Raw genomic sequence first — 12,989 nt, forward strand, 5'->3', positions numbered from 1 at the left:
CAGTGGTTGTTGGGGGAGGGCCGGAGGAAAGAGGCTGTGAGAAAGAGTTTCCCACTCAGCTGGCATCACAGGGAAACTTTTCCCTTCATTTCTTCTAATTTTATTCAAATGTTACTTGAAAGATTTGTTTTTTTTTTTGGGGTAGTGTAGTAATTAACACATTTTTCCTTGATGGTATTCATCTTTTGCAAACGTTTGTTGTACACACTCACAAGATACATATGTCTAGAAGTCTACTTGGTGTGCTAGCTAGCATTGGTTTGGTTGTTTATTATTATTAGGGAAATTTGCAAGAGGTCATCAGATTCATATCACCCGGATCCAAACAGAGCCAATATTTTCTTCAATTGCTCCTTTATCTAAGAGCTTCTCCTAATTTACATGAATAATTAAATTCGAGTTATCCTATTGCTTTATCATTTATACGAGAACACAGAATGTTCTGTACTTCCACTGAACTTCTAGGCTGTGTTTGGTATGCATTCTTGGAACGCATTCTAGGTTGATTGCATATTCTTAGACGGTAAAAACAACTATTTTTATCATTCGAGAATGTGAAATCAACTTAGAATGCATTCCAAATGCTGCCCTTCCCATGCCAATCCGACGACGGTTCCAATGTCTATGGTGAGGGGATTCCTCATTCACCATGGATGGAAGAAAACTCGATCGAATAAATACTATGCCAATTGATAGATTAAGTATGAATATTGAATGGTTAATGCTTAACACTGATAAAAGGTGGAGAGCTCAACCCTCACCTCTGTCCTGGAAATAGTCTAAGTTTTTTTAATAAAAGTCCATTTTGTCCCTCTGGTCTGGGGCGGGAAGTACAAGGGAAAAAAAAACCAACTTGGGCTGGGCATTCGCATTCCAACCTGGCCCAGCACCATTTTCAGCCAGATGGGGTTGGGCTTTGGAAACCCCTAGGCCTTTACCACTGCCATTGGTCCCCTTTGATTGGATTAGGAAGGGATATTTTTTATCATGTACAATAGGTGTTGACAGTTTATCCAATCACAAGATCAAATCACCAACACTGAAGGGATTCTTTCTTTTTTGCGTTGAAGGAAACCTTTGTCAAGAATCAGTATAAGCTAAAACATTTGGTGATATCCAAAGCATGGTTTGAGGTATCAGATAGCCCGATGCAGCTGATACTGTACGGTTTTAAAGGTGAGCAATGCCAATACTTGGCCAATATTGTATCAGTGGAACGGTACGGATAAAGGATAAAATAGTCAAGAAATCACATTTTTAAAGAAACCCAGAGGTAAACTTGTCTGATATGGCCGATCCATGCCGATACTGTATAGGCATCGTATCGATTTTGAAGATGATCAATACCCGATCTGATACTATGCACTAAAACCATGATCCAAAGAGCGAGGTGGAGTTGTCAGATATATATAAGTTCTTTTTTTAATCATAAAGAGGTCTCATATAAGGAGGAGGATAAGAAGAACAAATTCCCTTATCATAGCAGGAGCTTGAGCCGCGATCAACTCCCTTTTCTATAGCTTTGGTTGTGTGTGAGCTTAGCTTTCCTTGGTGAGTAATGTTTTTGAGTTTGAGGGAAAAGTCTGAGTGCTTGTGTGTCTTGAATGGATTGAATCAGTGTTAGTGTTGACTTCAGGAGGTCTTAACAGGTGAACCGGAAGCTGAAACTGTTGAAAAAAAGATTTTTAATTAAAGTCCATAAGATTTTTAATTAGAGTCCATTGACTCACCTTCCTCTCATTGCCACCTCGGAATTAGCCATCTTTGACTCCATCCTTCTTGGAGAGGCTCTGTCAATCAGATCCGGTCTTCTTTGCATTGGTGATTGTATTGACAAAATTGAAGTGGAAATCGATAATTTAGATTACTCAAATTTGCTATCAAATCCTCTAAAATCAGCACCTTTGGCAGTCGCCTCTATTGTTTTTTTTGTTTTTTTTTTTTTTGAAAAAGAAGAATTTTAATAGTAAGATAACAAATACAAAGAATTTACATTATGAAGAACTTCTTCCTATTGACACCATCCCATATGAGTGCGGAAAGATTCTCTGAGAGACTACTATCTATATTCAAATGGATCTCTTATTGTTGCTGATATTAGATTTTAGTGTCAAGTAGGGATGTAAACGGGTATTTGAAAATCTGAATTCGATTCGCATCCGTATTCATTTAGGGGTATTCGTATCCGTTAGGGGTATCCAAATTTTTATTTAAATTATCCGAAAAAAAAATTATCCCATCCAAATAGATATCCAGCGGGTTTTTGAAGATTCAACAGGTTCTAAAAAAAGAGGAAATGTGAATTATGAGAGTAAAACATGGATTGAGATTGAATCATATCCATTGGGGGAAGGAAGGTATGGGTTACACAAGTCAGGAATGTAAACAAATAGTCAAAAATCCGAATTCAATTTCCATCCATATTCGTTTAGAGATACCTGCATCCAAGTAGAGAATATCCGGATCCGATCACTTTTGATCTGCATCCCATCTGTTTACATCCCTAGTGTCCAGTTTGGAAGAATCAAATATCTAGAGATTTTTTTTTTTGGGTGGATCCATCGTTCATGAAATATGTAATTTGGATTTCTTGGTTTTTACACGTCATTTTTTTTATGATATTTACACGTCATTTTGAATAAAGATCCTTTACACCCAAATAAAAAAAAAAAATTCTGATATGAATAATGATAAAAACGTGGGGCCTTGTGGATTACACCACTCTATTGCCTCACATTATGAAATGATATTACAAATATACCAAAAGAAGTGTTTTCCGATGATGATCAGATTTAATATATGAGGGGGACATTATAGGAATTTCAGAACGGCTAAATGCAACGCGGAAACGATCTTGACCTATCGAAAGCTAGCAGGAAATGAGGACCACCGATCACTGCTCTGAGTCACGTGTTCCTTTGTTTCTTTTCTTCGTACCCTGCACTGGCAGTCCTGCTGATCATAAAAGCATCGGAGTAGCTGTGAGGAGGAGGAAGACCCACGCGGTTAGCGGCTGACACATTTCTACTCACCATGTCCATGTTGGTTGCATTGAAAGGACAAGACCCCACACGACCCAAAACCGTATTGGATTCTTTTTCTCTTTTCTTCTCATTTTTTTAAGAAGTAAAATCGGTGTTGGAATCGGTCTTTAACGATTTCGATCCCATTCCGATTCAAATTGAGTATAAATTACTTAATTCTGAACAAATGATCCAAAAGGGGTTCCTTATTTGCCTGAAACTACACTTGGACAGTGTAGCCGTGTAGGGAAGGAATCGTTTCCCATTAGTTAAATAAATAAAATAATTCAAAAAAAAAAAAAAAAAAAAAAAAAACCTACAACTTTTTCTCCCACCCCTCTCTCTCACATGGTTTTAAGAATAAGTATTTGATCGGGTGTATTGGCCTATTTGTACCGATATTAGGCATGCCCAATTCCAATTCTGATACAAATTGGTGATCTTGGGACAATTAGACATATTTGAGGGCAAAATCATCCAATTCAGCCAATGTTGGTATTGGTCTAGCATAACATTATTGGAATTACATTTTTTTTTTAGGACATATCCCTAAGAGTGAAATGCCCTTGCATTTTTGAAAAAAAAAACAAAAAACCTGAAAACAAAAATGGACAAATGGATCAAAAAGTGCTCCAATGGTTCACCATGAAAAGGAATCCACATCTTTGTAGGAAAATTTCTCACTCCTTTCTAACATTAACCATAGAAATGTAGAAGAAATGGTCTCAATAAAATATTACTATGAAATTAAGGGTGTCAATTGTACATAAAAAATGTTTATCGAATCCAAAAACATACTTCCATTTTGGGGGATTTTAAAAAAACAAAAAAATAAAAGGGTCAATATAAGTCAGAACTCAAAAGCAGTCAGGCCAGGTAGGCCCATCATAAAAAAGCAATTCACATCTTCTTTCACATTTATTTCTCACATGTTGTTACCACTGGAATCCTGCTTGATGACGTGGAGATCTGCAAAAGGTAGAAGGGCAATGAAGAGACCCGGAGTGGACTCCGAGGGAAGATTTTTCGATGCCAAAGTCAATTCGGCAGAACAGTAAGTAGAGGAAGTACGAAAGAGCTACAGTCAGTAATGGTGAGATGCCTTACCTGGATCCATTCGCTTACTGTTTATAGGAGGGGAGTCCTCCAAGGCGGTTGTACTTCCGTAGTTTACTGTCACTGGGAGTCTCCTGAGGTTGCGTCGGAGTGGGACTGTTCCTCCTCCTTTGTGAGCAATCTTCAACAGATAGGGGTTATCTGTCGGTTACTTGGATAGGGATTAGAGTCCCTTTACCTTATACGGCAAGATAGTGACATCATCGTCGTTATCTGCTTTGTCATTAATGGCGTCGTTATCCACGTGTCTTTATGTCATTGGTCGGGATCCGTTTGCCCCTATCACATGTCATCTCTCATTTACAAAACATCACCTGCAAACCATCTTCTACTTGGAGTTTCTTTCTACAATTGAAGAAAGAGGAGGACAAACATCTCAGCAGAAGCCATTGGTTTTGGACTTTATTGCTCTTTCTTACGGTTATCAGGTTAAGTATTTCATGCAACCATTCTTACAACTTGGGGTTTTTTCTTCTTGTTCGATCTTCTGTTTTTTTTTGTTTTTTTGTTTTTTTTAATAATCTCTGTTCCATATTTATTGCTTTATATTTATCATTCTCAATTTTTCTTTATTAGAGTGGAGTGTCAAAGGAAGGACAACATCTCAGAAGCAAGTGTTTTTATTTTTTATTTTTTGGAGGGTTTTATTGCTCCTTTCCTTAGCCAGGTAAATCATCCATATATCCTTAAAGCTTAGAGCCTCTAGCTTCTTTTTCTTGTGCTTCTAATTTTTCAAACTATTTTTTTTTTTTATTATTCATAATATTTCAGTATTAGAGATTTCTGAATTACAAGTAATGTAAGTGTTGGGAGAAAACCTTTACCTTTAGATAGCTAAGATATCTTATTTATCATTATATTTTGGAGGTTTATGCGTTGAGATAGCTAATCACAGTTTGAAACAATGATCTAATTCACATATGGACCAGGGTTTTAAGAATCAGGAATCGATCGTGATCAATCTCAATTTCCATCAATCCGATACGTTGGATTCACACCCAAAACCCCTAGAAATTTCCTGGTTTTTTTTTATGTGAAGATCGATTCTAAGGTTCTTGAGCACCTATTCAAACCGATTCTGATTCGAGTCAAATCCAAATCATCCAATGACCGATTTCATTCCCGATTCTGTGTTTTAAAACCTTGATATGGAAGTCATTCTACTTAACTTTCATTTTTCCACCTAAGAAAAATTGTGTTAGGTGGGAGTGGGAGAGGAAGACGAAAGAAAAATCAATTCAGAGCAGAGGAGAGATCAGAACAATGCAAGCTGAAAAGTCCAAAAGCCTTGGGACGTTGAGTCATCAGACACGTGATGACGAATTATTGAGGGCCCCAAACTACAAAAGTAAATTTTTTTTTCGGTAAACAAAAGTAAAGTTTGATAAATTACACTTCCCTCTTTTGAGTCTAGTGATTGGGGTTATGGGGTCCGGTCACTTTCCTTGTATAAGGCCTTTTGACCCTTTGGTCTGGTAAAAGAGTTCACAGGTGTTTTGTTGTATCCGATTCCTCTACTTCCGCCTGCTCCTACTGTCTTGTGCTCCCAACACACAAGCAAGGTGGAATGTACCGCTTTACCCTTGCCTGAGTGTCTTGTCCGAGCGAGGGTAAGGCCGTACTTTCCGCCTTGCTTGTGTGTGTGGGCGCACGACAGTACCAGGGAGGCGGAAGGAGAGGAGTCGGATCCTGTTTTGTTCTCTGTCCTCCTTTGTCATTGGATTGGGCGGTTGCACCACTAACTAAGGTCTACTGTCATGAATTGATCGATCCTGAGTCCCGACCATGGTTCGTAATCTCGGATTGGATAAACAGATCCGATACACTTATACGGACAAGGGTATAAAGTGAAAACATAAAACAGGGGCAAATGCATCATATTTGGCCTGATTTTGGGGCGATACACCGAGTCCGGATCCTCTCCAATGACATTTAACCACCAGAGTCGATCTCCCATCATCCATGGGGTGTGGGGACCACCTCTGGGATGTGGGGACCACACCCCATGGATGGTGGGAGATCGACTCTAGTGGTTAAATGTCATTGGAGAGGATCTGACCAATCCAACCCCGATATTGAGATTACAAATCATAATCCTAACATAATCAATATTCATCCAAAGAGGTTTTGGAATCGCCCGATCGGTCATGGCAGATTTTGATTTCCTAATTTTAAAATAGGAGAAAGAATGTCACTTGATTGTGTATTGTGGCCTGTCCCGCACCCAGACACGGCCAGGTACAAAATGACCAGCACACCCCCATGTTTGCACCCGACTGTGTCGAAAAGAAAGCCCTGTTTATGATATTTTTCACTCATATTTTGGCTTTTGAAAAGCATGATAATAAATATAAATTTAAAGTTGTAAATAATTCTTGGGATTTTATGTTATAAGTATACGCCCTATTCAACGCATATGTAAAACTCAACCAGAAGGTAGCACGAGCATATGATTTTTTTTGTTTTTTTTGGACTAGCCCACAAGCTTAAAAGCCCAGTCTATGCTTTGAAATTTTCAAGTGGAAAATTTCAGCACAGCAACCTAGGTTATTGATAGACCGTTCCACATGATCTAGGTTCATGGAAGTCATTCTAGTTTATAGTTTTGATGAACATGCAAGGCAGGTACCAATTACAAAAGGGACTAGTTTTGGTTCACCTAGGGCAACTCAACCTTTATTCGCCAAGCTAGTTTGGAAACCACAAAACATGGATTAGTTGCCATTGTAGGTGCACGGATTTTAGGTTCAACCTTGCACCTTCCTCTCTCGCTATGGAGTGAGGGATCGTTGAGTCTTCTTCCTCAGCTCGTAGAGGACGATGAAATGAGTCATCACATAGATCCGGATCTAGAACCTAGAAATTTCTCTCATTTTCAAAAAAGAGGTTGACTTCAAAATGGCAATGGTCTGATTAAAGATTTGGGTGTCTCAAGTTATGGAGACGGTAAGGGTTTAGGCATGCGATCCGCCCGGTAAAACTAGTCTTTCCTATGATAATAAGCATTCAATAGAAGATGGTATAAAATAACAATTATAGAAAAGGGAGAAACTCACCGGCCTGAAACCAACACGCTACACATCAAAATAGACATTAAGGAATATATAACAAGATATAGGGGAATAAAACCCTAAACTAAGCATGACTATTCAATAAAGAAATATAGATACACGATATTTGCACAAAAAAGGGGTAGCATTACAGTATAAAAAATGGATTTATCTAAATGAACACGAAGGAGTCGATAAATGACGCCAATATCTACAAAACGGCAAAACATGTAACATAGACAACAAATTGCTTGTATTGAGTGGTAGAGGTAAATAAATAACCACAACTATAGATATGGGAAAAAGAACTCTGCCCTCCACACTCCCATAAGTCAATCTCTCTCTTCCCCATATGAAAAGACACATCTTTCCCTTTGCTTAGAGGAGTAGAGAGATAGACACATGGTACTGCTGACATAGGCTACACTCTCGGATAGAAAACTATTTTCCAATAAATATAAAAGATAAAGAACGCTAATCGGTCGTGCCCAAAACGTGGCGACCATGCCCAAACACAAAATGCACATTGCATGCCTGAAAATTATCGTCTTACCGTCATGTAAAAGTTGAATTTCCAAGCACCCAAAGCACTTTTTTTTTGTCTTGGCATGATCGCCACGCCTTACACATGACCTGGAAGCGTTCTATTACCCTAATATAAATATTCTGAAAATGACCAAAAAATGTACAAATAATACCATCTGAAAAGGATCAAATGTATAGAATGCCAACAAATGGGAATCGGTGAATACTTCTGGTAATAACCAAAAAGTACAATAAGTGACAAAAAGCAGTAGCAGTTGGGATATTAGAACTGGCAGTGGGAGCAGTTTATAAACAAACATGGAAACCGGTAGCAACCGGCTTACTAGCTATGGATACTAGAATTGGCTGTTAGGGAAGTTTAAATGGAAAGTAGTAGCAACCGTTTTACTAGCTCTGGACACCAAAAATGGCGTAAATGGTCCTTTGCAGTGCCGCCATGACACCTCCTTTGCGGTGTCCAGAGATGCATTTGCAATGCTGCAGGCCTGCAGCAACATCCTTTCCTATGCCTCATTGGACTTTGAGGCATCATAGGGGGCGACATGTGGCAGCCTCTTGTTGGTAATTTTGTAATTTCATATATTTTATGTGAAAAAGCTTTGAAAAATCTTATCCCCCTATTCAATGGTCCAAGGTTTTATAAGCTCCTAGGGGAGGGTACACTAGGACCTTTCTCTCTATGTCATTCCTCCTCACATGGAATGCCCTGCTGCCCTCCCATGTACAAAACTGTTTCCTTGCACCTCATTGGGGCATTCCTCTATACTGCTTGCTTAGACAACCCTCTCCCCGAAACATATAAGAGTCACATGTATTTATAAAACGTTATCATGCAACCCATCCACTTGAAGTTTCATTCTGCAGTTGAGAGAAAAGACATCATCTCTGAAGCTAGGGTTTTGGGGCTTTATGACTTCTCGTTATTGGGTTAACTATTTCATGCATACATTTTTTTTTTTTTGGGGAATTGGGAGCTTATATATATTTGGGGGCAGGGGGTGGGGGAAGGCCCAAGGAGAGTTGATCTTATGACCTCTTACTTTTGGGGTGTTGGTCTTTGCCAACTGAGCAACCCCCTAGGGGTCATGCATCCATTCTTGCAACTTGGGTCTTCTACTTGTTATTCTTCTGCTTTAGTCTTTTAACCTCTATTTAATGTTCACTGTTTCATATTTATTATTGTCAACTTTTCTTTATGGGAGTGTTAAGAGGAGGGGGGAAAAAATAAGTCTGAAGCAAGTGTTTATTTTATTTCTATTTCATGGTCACTGCTTCATATTTATATTATCAATTTTTTTTTATTAGAGTGTTGAAAGGAAGGACAAAATCTCAGGACCAATTTTTTTTTAGGTCTTATTGCTCCCTCTTCCCAAAATCAATTAAGTTTGATGCACGTATTATTAAAGTTTAGGGAGCTCTTATTCTCTCCTCTTGTTCTTCCCATTTTCTCTTTTAATCAATATATCAAGTTAACTACTTCATATTTTCATCAAAAAAAAAAAGTTACCTACTTCATATTTATTATTCCAAATTTTTTATTAAATTAGACTGTTGAGTGGAAGGATAGCATCTCAAAAGCAAGTGTTTGTTTGTTTTTAGTGTTCCCTCTTCCATAATCAGGTATGTATCATGCACAATAATTACAGTCGAGGGGACTGGTTTCTTCCTATTTTTCTTTCAATCTTTATTTTATTTTCACTACTTCATATTCATCATTCTCAGTTTTTTCTTGTATGGTGTTGGGAGGAAAGACAACATTTCAGAAGTAAGTGTTATTGGGGTTTTATTGCTTTTTCTTACCATAATCTGATAAGTGTCATGCATCTTTTCTCAAAGGCTGGGGCCTCTTGCTTCTTCCCGTTATTCTTCTGTTTTTTTTTTCATTTAGTTTCTATTTCATGTTCATTGCATCATGTGAGAGCAGTAAATTTTTATTTATTATAAGAGAATCTTATCCTCCTTTTGAGAGAGAAGGAATTAGAAGTTGCTACTTTGATTAGGGTCTAGGACCCACATAAAATACATGACTCAATTTTCCATTGCTTATCCACACTTTTCTTGGCCAAGATATCAACGAAACAAATACCCTCTGATGAACCCAAATTCACACCAACCAATCAGAGGATGCCATGTGGCACGACCTAAGAATGTGGGCCAAGACAGAGCCAGAAAAGGGCCAACAACAGACGCCAACCACCAACGCCCACAGGCGCCAACCCCATCGGGCGTGGCCACCCTTGGGGGGGCGAACCTCCTTGGGAGCCAACCCCCTTGGGGCGTGGATCTCTTTGGGCGCCAACCCCCCTGGATGAAGACCCCGGGGCACGGATTCCCCGAACACGTCATCCCCGGGCACAGTCTCCCTCGAACACGACAGTCACCATCGCCATCAACAAGACACAGGTCGCATCACCAAGGACTCTGGGCCACCGCCTATCGAGTTACGTAGTCTGAACGGACTCATATACTAGGAACCTCATCTACCACGTAGATGAGGTCTATCCGCCAAGGATGCCAAGTCTATCAAGGACACTACGTCTTACAGGAAGACGACTACCAAGTCTATCGTGACACCACGTCTCATGGGAGACAACCTATCAAGGAGGAGGGTCATCCCAAGTACAAGAACAATAACAACACCAAAAGCAAAAGAGTAAGAAGCATAACTCACAGAAGCCATTTCCTGATAGAGGGACTGTGTCAGGAAGGAGTCACTAAACCCCTACAGGACTGAAAGCTCGCCATGAAGCCTCCCCATATCTAGCCACTCTAGGCATACTCCGCGGCTGATCAACGTCGGTCCCTCCTGGAGATCCCAAGGCAGCACCAAAGGAGAAGAGGTGGGCGGATTAGCAACAACCTCAGAAGAAGAGGAGACCACCCCTTTGCCTCTAGAAGGGGGTGGAACAGAGGATCCAGGAGCCACGACAGTATGAGACGACTGTGGAAGGATAACCCGCGGCCCGGACCTCACCGAGCCAGGGGGTCAGGCCTCCCTTCCGCTTGGTCCCAGGGACCCCAGAAGGAGAAGAAACAGGAACTAAAGGATCAGCAGCAGAAGAACCAACCCCAGATGGAGCAGCCTGAGTACTCCTCTTCTGCAGATCCGAGCGGAAGACACTAAGATCAGGTCGAATATCCACTACACCACAACATACAATCAAGGAACATACAACAAGTCAGACAATAGGTGCACAGAAGAAGAGTACATAAGCAAATATCAAAGAAGCCAAATGTCTTACCAGGACTCAACTTCCAATGACATAAGAAGGCCTCGGAATCCAACTGACGGACGTCGAACGGGTCTCATCCTTGACACCGCTGGAGGGAGTCGCGCTCAAAGTCGCTCAACTCAAGAGGGCAGTTCACTCCCTTGACATCAATAACCTCCCAGGTAGATCGCAAGGCACATTGGGGGACCATGGCAAAAAAGAAGTGGTCTCTCTAATACTTCACCGAGCTGGTGATCCCCACTAGAGGACAAGCGTGGCAAGTGACCCCCTAGGGAGACGACGGGCGAAGTGGTAACACCCCCCTTCCCCCTTCTTCAACACATAGAAGTAAGAAAATAGGGGAACGGTGGCGGCACGCCCCATCCGAGCGAAAACGCATAGAAGCCCAGAATGACACACCAAGAGTTGGGCAACACTTGCTCAGGAGTGAGACCCCAGTGCTCCAACACCAACTCCACTAAACGGGAGATAGGGAAACAAAGACCATGAGCGAAGAAGATACGGTAAAGGCAGACCTCATCCGCTCGATGGGAGTAAGCGCTGTCATCAGGGCCAGGGACGCGAAGCACGACCTCAGAGGGTATATGGTACTCCCAACGAAGTGATGCCAAGTCCGAAGAAGTCAAGATGCTAGGAATATGAGCCAACTTGCTTCTAGGGTCACCAACTGAAGTAGAAGCCCTGGAGGCCTTACGACCCCTGTTAGGGGATGGACCTCCAGAAACCTCCTCCTCCCTATCACTAGAAATAGGGGAAGGCAAGGATAAAGAAGTATCCGCGGGGGATGATGACCCCGAAGAAGACTCCTCAGCAGATCCGACAATGATCATAGTCGGATCAGAGTCATCAGATGAAGACATGGACAAACAAGGAAGCGGACTAGCTACTAGCTACTTACTCAGAATGACGGTCTCCCAAAGCAAGGCGACCAATGAGAAGTGAGGGATGACAACCTGCGATCGACAATGCAGGTTCAATAAAAAAAATAAAAAAATAAAAAAAGAGAAGAAAGGGAAAGAAAAGAGCATACATGGCGCAACCGAGTAGGCGTCGACTAAAGCGCGGACGTCGAACAAACTCAGATGCAGATCGATCGGACACAGACCCCTGGGGTGCAGATCACTTGGGCGCGGATCGCTTGGGCACAGATCGCCAAGCGCGGACACCAAGGCGCGGATCGCCTGGGCGTAGATCACCAGGTGCGGACCCTTGGGTACTGATTGCCTGGGCGTAGATCGCCAGACGTGGACCCTTGGGCGCGGATCGCTGGGCGCGGACTGCTTGGGTCTTAATCTAGACTCGGACACAGCCGCGGATCCCCAACGTGGTGAGGCACAAGTGTGGTCGGGCACAGAACAAAGCTTGGCCGCGAACACAAAAGGGCTCAAGCCCAAATCAACAAGCAAGAGAATAGAAGCACAAGGCAAAAGCCAAACACCAAGCCATGCAGGCCATGAAGCAAACCAAGTCCAGAGGTAAGACTAGAAGAGGCAAGCAAGTAAGTGGAAGACACTACTCTCCATGGTGACCCAAGAACAAACACCAGGGGGGCATAATGAATAGTGACAAAACTCAAGGCCAAGCCAAAGAGGAAGATGCATAAAAACTCCAATATGAAAATCTGCCCTATAATATGAAAAATCTAAACAAAATATTAATATGCATAGAAAATGAATCTTTGAGAAATTGGAAAATATCCATCCAATGGAAAACCCTCCAAGGTTTTGGCTTTGGTTTTGTTGAAATCGATCAGGTTTTAGGGAAGTTATGCTAGTTTTAAGATCAAGGGATGAAAAGATGGATAAAGTCTCATGAACCAATGATAAAAATTAGATTTTAATTAATATAAAATGTTTAACTTATCCAAAATGCAACATAAAGATTATATAAATATTCCAGATATGAGGCCCATGGGATTAAAAATAGAAACTTAGTAAAATAATTATCAAATCAAATCCTTTTCCAAAATTTTTTTAATCCAAGGATTACGATGACGAAATACACTAAATTAAAAAATTTGG

Source organism: Telopea speciosissima, chromosome 8 (assembly GCF_018873765.1).
Source record: "Telopea speciosissima isolate NSW1024214 ecotype Mountain lineage chromosome 8, Tspe_v1, whole genome shotgun sequence".
Lineage (NCBI taxonomy): Eukaryota > Viridiplantae > Streptophyta > Magnoliopsida > Proteales > Proteaceae > Telopea > Telopea speciosissima.